Source organism: Trachypithecus francoisi, unplaced genomic scaffold (genome assembly GCF_009764315.1).
Source record: "Trachypithecus francoisi isolate TF-2019V2 unplaced genomic scaffold, Tfra_2.0 Lachesis_group1, whole genome shotgun sequence".
NCBI lineage: Eukaryota > Metazoa > Chordata > Mammalia > Primates > Cercopithecidae > Trachypithecus > Trachypithecus francoisi.
The window spans coordinates 46435567-46444243 of NW_022681454.1; positions in this window are offsets into that span (position 1 = coordinate 46435567).

Genomic DNA, 8677 nt, shown 5'->3' on the forward strand with positions numbered 1-8677 from the left:
AAACTAAATAACAGAGAGGGAGATTCTCCAAAAGAAAATGGTATTTATTTGGGAATAGGAATTACAATGGGAATACACATGCCATAGTAAACTATGTATGTGTTCAGGAGGGTAAAAGAAGACAGTATATTTTTTTAAAATAAGAAGAATTACATAATTGGTTTGAGATAATTATTTTTGGTTACAGAGGTCAATAACAAGGGTGATGACAGTCCAAGATTGACAGACAATTGCTGGGTAGATGTCTACAGGAGTATTTTTTTTTCTTGTTGGTATAAGGTTGCAATGGCCTTTGTGCAAGTTTGTGGTTTTTTCAGAGTCTTTGGTGATAGTTCTTGTTATCAGGCATTGAGCATGAGAACCCTCTCTTCATGACCTTCTGAAGGTCTGTCTTTTAGGATTTTTAACACAAGTGGCTCCATTTGGATTCTGACAACTTTCATAGTATAATTCTATACCACTGTATGTAACTGCTCTTTACCCTTAGCAATACCTCTTGGGAATTTACCCATGATTTTATATATATATCTATCCAGTTTATTCTTTTTAATAGTAACATGGTATTACATAATATTTAGTCTGTCTCCTTTGTAGGCTTGTTTGCAGAATTATAGGCAATGCTTTAAGAAACATTATTGTGCACATGGGTATTTCTCTCGGCGAGGTACTGAGAAGCAGAATCACCGGACCAAAAGGTAAGCTTAGTTTTGTTTTTGGTGGATAATGATTATTGCCCTTCAAAGTGGCAGTCACAATGAAAGGGGTTTTTTCTCTGCACTACTCCGTCTACACATCTGCTGACACTTGATATAGCCAAATTTTCTTTGGTCAATCTGATAGCTTAGAACTGGTATTTTATTATTGTTTTTACTTTTATTTCCCTGGTTGTTTAGTCTTTTATGTTTAATGACCATTTCATCTATTGTTCTGGGGCTTGCCTCTTCTTCTTTACATTTTCATATCTTTTAATCTATTTTTATTGGGTTGTTCTTATGTTTGATATGTAGTAATTCTTTTTTATATCCAGTATGACAATTTGTTATACATATGTAAAATTTTTTTCTGGATTATTACTTCTTTTAAAAACTTTGCCTAGGGTATTGTTTATCATATATAAGTTTTATTTTTATCTAATACATCAATTAGATAAATTTCTGATACATATTCCTTATACCTCATGCATATATATATATTCATATTTTATGTATATTGTACTAGTGTGGGCAGAGCCTCACCCAAATCCCCTTGAGGCTTACCACTTAGCACAGCTGCCTTACCTGTGAGTATCTGTGTCTCTCCCTGACAGCTTTCTCCTCTGCTGCAGAAGAGGAATTTCTGCTCCTCATTCTGGGAGCAGTTCTGACCTTGATTGTTGTGGTTGGTCTTTAATTCTCTGCTCCTCTTGACCTTTGAGCAGACACTGGCTCCTGGAGTTTCCAGCTAGATTAGGCTCCAGTAGTGGTAATTTACTTAATAGTACACGGTTTGTGTGCTGCCTCCCCTTCCCCCTCTTCCTACCAGTGATTCCTGTGGTCCCCTTTCAAATAAACTATTTGTAGTTGGATCTTTGAGTCATGGTCTTCTTCCGGGGGAACACAAACTCAGTGCTATCTTTTAGTCAGCACTTACTCTGTGCCAGGCAGTAGCTAAGAGTCTGTTTTTATGCAATGTGTAATCACATTATCTCCATTTTGTAAATGAAGAAACCAAAGTTTAAGTTAAATAAGCTACTTGGGGATGTTCATCAAGTAAGTGACAAAAATATAATTTGAACCAAGGCCCTCTGACTTTCAAAACCCATATTTTTGACCATTAGATTCAGAAACAACTGCCTTTCTAGCATATCCCTCACTCATTTTCTCATGAAAATTCTGCTCCTTAATGGTCCTATTCAAAGGACAGTTCCTCAATAAAAGATTCCTGGGTATTATGTTCCAGTTCAGAATTAATTTTTCCCTTCCTGGATTTTCATATGACCGACTGCCTTTCTTTTGGAATGTAATACATTGTCTTTTGTTTATTGGTGTGAATATCTCATTTTCTGTGCTGTATAGAATAGTTCTTGGGAGCCTAACACATACCAGGTGCTTTAATTTTTTTTTTTTTTTTTTAAGGAATGATTATAAATTCCTTTAGGGCAAGGAGTATGCCTATATTGCCTAGCTCATGTTTTACATTAAGAAGTTCAGTGAGAGCTCATTGGATTGAAGTTCAGGAACAAGATCATCTGCTAGAGGACATAGCATATACACGTTAGAAAGGACAGAATTGGGGAAGTAATTTATAGATACTGACACAATAAATAAGCTAGTTCATAACCTAAAGAAATTTGAAAATGAGTACAGTTTAAATTGGCCTATAGGTTTGTGAATCCAGCTAAAGGCTAATCCGGTGTGTTCATAGGATATCTTTCTATACCTCTTCTGTTCCTAGTCTAGTACTAGGCATTATTGTATAATGGAAAGACACCCATAAAAGAAAAGAAATATCTGAGGCTCTCATGTCTTCGGCAGGAGTTCAGATTTAAGAGAATAAATGAAAAAAGGAAACTTTTTTTTTTAAAACAAGATCTCACTCTGTTGCTGAGGATGAAGTGCGGTGGTGTGATCATAGCTCACTACAGCCTTGAACTAGGCTCAAACAATCTTCCCACCTCAGCCTCCTGATAAGCTGGGATTACAGATGCATGCCACCACACTCGGATAATTTTTAAATTTTTGGTAGAGATGAGGTCTCTCTATGTTGCCCAGGTTGGTCTTGAGCTCCTGGGCTCAAGCAATCCTCCTGCCTTGGCTTCCCAAAATATTGGGATTATAGGTGTGAGCCACCTTGCCTTGCCCATTTAAAAAAAATAATTTAAACTTTTATTTTAGATTCAGGGGGTACATGGGCAGGTTATATGGGCATATTGCATGATGCTGAAAGGAAACTTAAAAATAAATTATCAAAGAGTAGACGATTCATTTGAAAAAATGTGTATTAAATTGCTGAAACACTATAGAGGAATGATAAGAATGTGCTGTTGGCTAGCCAGGGAAAACTTTCAGAAATAGGGGAAGGTTGAACCAAAACAATTATGTGATGGTTGCTATTTGGTAGAAAGAAGTGAGCAAAGCACTTTGGTTAGTATGAAAAAATAGTGCAGGGTCTAGAATTAGTGTGTTGTATTTATGGAGGATGTAGAATGGATGGGCTTTGCTGGTGGAAGGACTTTGCTGTGTGTGCTTAATACCCCCCAAAGGGGGACTCTAGCAAAACTGGGAGGCAGGTGAAATTGGACTTGAGAGTTCTAGCACATGAATCTTTCAGCACTTCTTTTCCTTTTCTGGCTCTTCTTCCTTTCCATCCCTCACCCCCGCCAGTCATCATGTGTCTTATTGCCAGCTCTCACTTGGGCATATGCTCACTTAGGTGTAGATAATGATGGTTTACAATTTGAAACAGTAAATCAATTGGAGGGTGGGGTGGAAAGAGGAGGACAGGGAAAAAGTTTTACTAGTTAAGATACAAATATTAGCAAAGGAATAGGTGTGAATGTTTATGGACTACTTGATGACAAGGCAGTGGTTTCATTTGGCTAGGGTAGTGAGCTTCCTAATGTTATTGAGTAAGAGCACCCCTTGTTAATAAGAAAAAATTGGTAGGTTCTTACATAATAGTAACTGTACTACTAGTATCCTTGGGAAAAATACATGTTGATAAAATTACTTTGAATTAATACATTTTAAAGTAATAGTATATATGGTGGTTAATTTAGTTTACAGACAGCAGTCGGAAGGATGTGGCTTCACAGACCCCTTTACATTACTTGACTACTTCCCAGATCTTTCCCACAGGTTGGATTTCACTGGGCTAGCATAGGATTTCTGTAGGGAGGTTCATTTTCTGAGACTCATTTATTCATTCACTCAAGAAATATTTATTGAACTAAGTGCAGTATGCTCTTTTAGGCTCTGGGAAAATAGTTGTAAAAGAAAGTAAGACTCTCCTTCAGGGTGCTTATATTTAAGTGAGAAGAGACAGTAAAAAATATTACACAAATAACTATGATATTTCTAATGGTGTTAAGTGTTACAGATAATAGGGATTATCTGGGTAGGCTGGGAGGAATGTTACTTAGATAGACTGGAGAGAGAACTCTCTAGTATGGTGACATTTGAATAGACATTTGAATGAATTAGGGAGGGCCCTGTAGGTCTCAGGAAGAAGAGTGGAATGCATACAAAGCCCATGTTTGCTGTCCTTGGATAACAGCAAAAAGACTGGTGTGGCTAGAGTAGGATTAGGGAGATGAATAATTAATTGTGGTAGATGATGGAGTCTGGTAGTGCATAGCCATATTATATAGGATCTTGCAGGCCATTGTAAGCACTTTGAATTTTACCCTAAATGAGATTTAAAAAAAAAGCCATTGGAGGATTTAAATCAGAATAATGACATAATCTGAAATGTTTTAAAAGAATCACCATGACTGTTTGTTAAATAGGTGATTAGGTAAGCTTTGAAGCAAGAGACCAACTGTAGAAATCCAGGCTTCAGATTAATTCTCAAATGCTTCTGATTGGTTGAATAAGATGAGGATGGAGAACTGACCCTTGGATTTTCAATGGAGAGGTTACTAAGGAATGTGTACTCAATTTGGTAGGTAATAATGAGCCCTCAAAGGTTTTATAGGGAAGTTATACCATCAGTGTGGTACTTTATGAAAATGTATCAGTTGGTACCCATAGATGGGAAGAATTCTTTTTTTATAATTTTATAAATTATAAAAAATTATATATAAATTATTATAGATAAAAAGTCTGATGATAGAGATAAATTTTAGTTACTCATTTCAACAATGCAATTGGAAAAGTATGGAGGCTGGGAGTGAAGTAGCAAAGGTGAGAATGGAAATGACATTTCAGAGTGTGAACTGGAAGAACTAGGCAATTGAAGAAATACAGAGCCAGAGACAAAAGAGTCTAAGTTAAAATTTTGAAATTGTGTGATGAAAAAAATGGTGGTTCCATTAACAGAATTCAGAATGTCAGGAACAGAATGAGGTTGTTTGGGAAAGATGATATCCTTAACTTTGGATGCCATGGCTTTGAAATTTTAGACATCTAGGTTGATCTCATAGCTCAGCTTTAAATTATTATTCTTCAATCCTCTTCCAGCAGTCCCTCTTTTAGAAGGGATTATAGCATTGGAAACTATAATCTCCTGAACTGAAGGATCCCATCCTTCTTCCTAGAATAAACCTTTGTTACTTGACTCTGTAGTCTGTATTGATGATTCACACAGAACAAACCTCATGAAAAAGTCTGTTATTTTTATTTATTTATGTGCTAAGTTTGAGGTGTTGGTGGTAAATTTTGGCAAAAATGTCTTTTAGAATGGAAGTGTAAGTCCAGAATAAAGAAGAGAGATAAACGTTGACTGAAATGTGGGAGTCATTTTCTATCAAACTAAATAAGAACTCGTTAAAGGAAAGAATGTACCAAAGAGAATATTAATTATAGGTGCCAGAATAATCCTCTGTAGTGGGAAAGTTAATTTGACATGTGGAGGAGAGGCAATGTACATTTAATACTATCAAGAACATGCCTCGGAAACTTTGCATTTGGCCAATCACCTTGATGGGCCATATTACAGTGTAAAATAAAACTCAGAGCATGTTGAGGTGTAGGAGTGATATAAAGAGAAACAAGAAGTTTTATGAGTTTCAAAGGAATGGTCAAGAGAAATGTACTTCATATTAAGTCAATGCAAAGTAAAGCTAAGGAAATATGCACCAGAGAATTCAGCAGAAGCAAAAATCCAAGGAAGAAGTGACTTAGAATGATGTTAAGCTTCTTTAGAATTCATGAAGATATTTCAGGAGTGAGTTGAGGAATGCTATTTTCCATTATAGTCTGAATGGGTATTTTTCTCATTTTAATTTATAACATAAAAATATATGGCAATGGAATGGGGGTGGTTACTATTTTGGGGACATCCAAGTTGTAAATGTATGAGTCACAGCACATTTAGAGGAGAAAAAAAAAAAAAAAAAACGGAGATCAAAAAGTAGCCATTAAAGAGGCAGAAGAAAATGGTTTCAGAATATTTCTAAAACTTGGATGACTTTATACTTGAACGGTTAAAATGGCATGAAATCCATTTACCTTTAAAAGACCCTCCAGTGCTGCCATGCAATGCTCTGCCATTTTGTTGTGGTTGTTGTTAAGGGATTAATTAATTTCCATAATAGTCTTTACTTTCAACTCAGGAAAATGTTAACTTTGTGCTTTTTTGGGACAATTATGGATATGAGTCTCCTTTATCTTCCATGTAAACCTGACTAAACCACAAGTTCTCAGATTGACGAATTAGAAGTTGGAGGAAAAATTCAACTGTGCATTTTTTGAGCGAAGGACACTCATTATTTCATTCTCTGACACAATGTAATGTTGAACCCAGTTGGTATGTCTTTCAAAACTGACATGGAGTCTGTTCTTTGCGCAGTTGTGTGTGTGTGTGTGCACACACGCACACAAATGCATGTTTTCTCTTTTAAGGCTATTACTTCTTTTTGAAACAGAATACCCTGGGTAAGTTATAGATGGATATTATGGATTTAACCCAACTAATTGCAAAAAAGTGAACCCTTCTTACCACCAGGGCTCTTCCTATTTCCTAATTCTCATTCTGCTACACACAAGGAAACACTGGGATACAGAGCTGTTTGAACTTGAAAAAGAGCTCCATGTCACACAGTAAAATTATATTTTAGTTTTACACTGTACACTAGAATGTATAGTGTAAATGATTCCTTGGTTCAGAAAAAATATACAATGTTAATATATGCTTATTAAATAAATATAGTTGTATACTACTTGGTTGAAAACTGAAGACAATTTATAAAATAGCATGCACCTGAATATAAGGCCCAGAGAAACTTAAGAATTATTACCTGAACTAACTTTCAAGGTTTTTAATCTATTGTTTTTATTTCCTGTGGAATTCAGGTCATTATTGCTAATTTCAGTTGAAAAAGACTCAACTAATAGTTTTTTGTTTTTTTGTTTTTTCAGGTCGTTGAGAGTTTCACATCACTGAAGTGAAAACTTCATCCACATAAGAATGTGTTAAGAATTTCATATGTTTACCAAAGTATCATGTTTTTACCATTACCCTAACCTTCTAATCTATTTATATTTTTAAATGTTAACAGATTTCAAATACTTACTAGAGAGAACAATGTTCTATTAAGGAGCTTCAGGTGTTTGCTTTGTAGATGTGGTATACAGATTTAAATTGTGCTGGGATTTATATTTTTTACCTAATGTGTATCCATAGCTATTTTGGCTGTAGCAACATGGCTTTCATTTTGCATAACTAATAAAAGTAGCTGATGAGTCAGTCTAATGATATTGCTTTATGCTTCTTTAGAATCTTTCATCTGCAGCTCACTAAATGCTTTGTAAACATTAATTAAACATCACAACACACATTGGAGGAAAGGTTAGTATTATTATCCTTTTATGGAGAAACATATATAGAGGGACTAGGTAAGGCAAATATTAAATATATAGAACTGAGTTCTACAGGATACAGGTGCCAATAATGCTTCTTCCTGGGCACAGAGAAAGGAGTACAGGTGTAATTACAACAAAACCCCCAAAGTTTATGGGGAACTTGAGTTTCAGGAAACTCAGAAAGCTTTATGAAATAAATTTCAGAGATTATGTATTAAACTGAAGTTTCTAGTTAGAAAAGTGTGTATCACACAGTACCCAAACTTATCTTTTTCCTGATGAAGTGGAAAATCAGGTCAGGATTACTGCAACGTGCTTGAACTTAATAACTGAAAATAGAATCATATGATCTGGGTGTTCTAGCACAGCCCGATTTCAAATAAGCTGATCTGCTTCTCCCATAAGTGGATTCAAACTATTCTTATTATGTGACCTAATTTTTAGTTTTGAAGATCAAATCACCATAGCTATCATGGTCAGTTTTGAAGCTTTATTTCTATATCCTAAAATAAAGTGGGTATTGACCAATTATCACACAATTTGGGCAATTCAGATGGCTGGCAAATCAGTTGTTCAATTGCTAGTAACACAGATAGGAATTCAGCAAGATGGAATTTTATATTTCTTTCATAAAAGGAAGTCTGAAGAGAGGCTTATATGATAGCTCTAAAGTGGTGTCAGTCACTCAGGAGCTTTTAGTTTTCTTCCATTCCCAAGGTTTTCACATGGTCCAAGATGGTTGCTGGGATCCCAGACAGACATCACATATGTCTTCTAATCAGGGAGGAAGCAGAAAGGACAAAAAGACATACTTCAGTTGTTTGTCTTAAGGAACTTTCTCTAAAGGCTCACTTACTCTTTACCAACCATCCCTGTCTGCAGGAGAGATTGGCAAATGCAGTCATTTAGCTGGATACATCACTACTTGGAATAAAATTAAAGTTCTTAAAGTTCTATCATTAAGGAAAGAGAAGAGAATAGATGTTGTGTAGGTGACTAGTTGTTTTAGCTATAGCAAGCAAGCAAAATCAACGATTAAAGCAAAAAACAAATCCTCTTTGGATAGTGAATTATATGCTTTGACTCTGTCTAACTGATATTGACTGAACAATATACACATTTCCAGTGTGTTTCGTGACCTGGAGGCACCGCCTATGGGTGTGTATGTGTGGCCC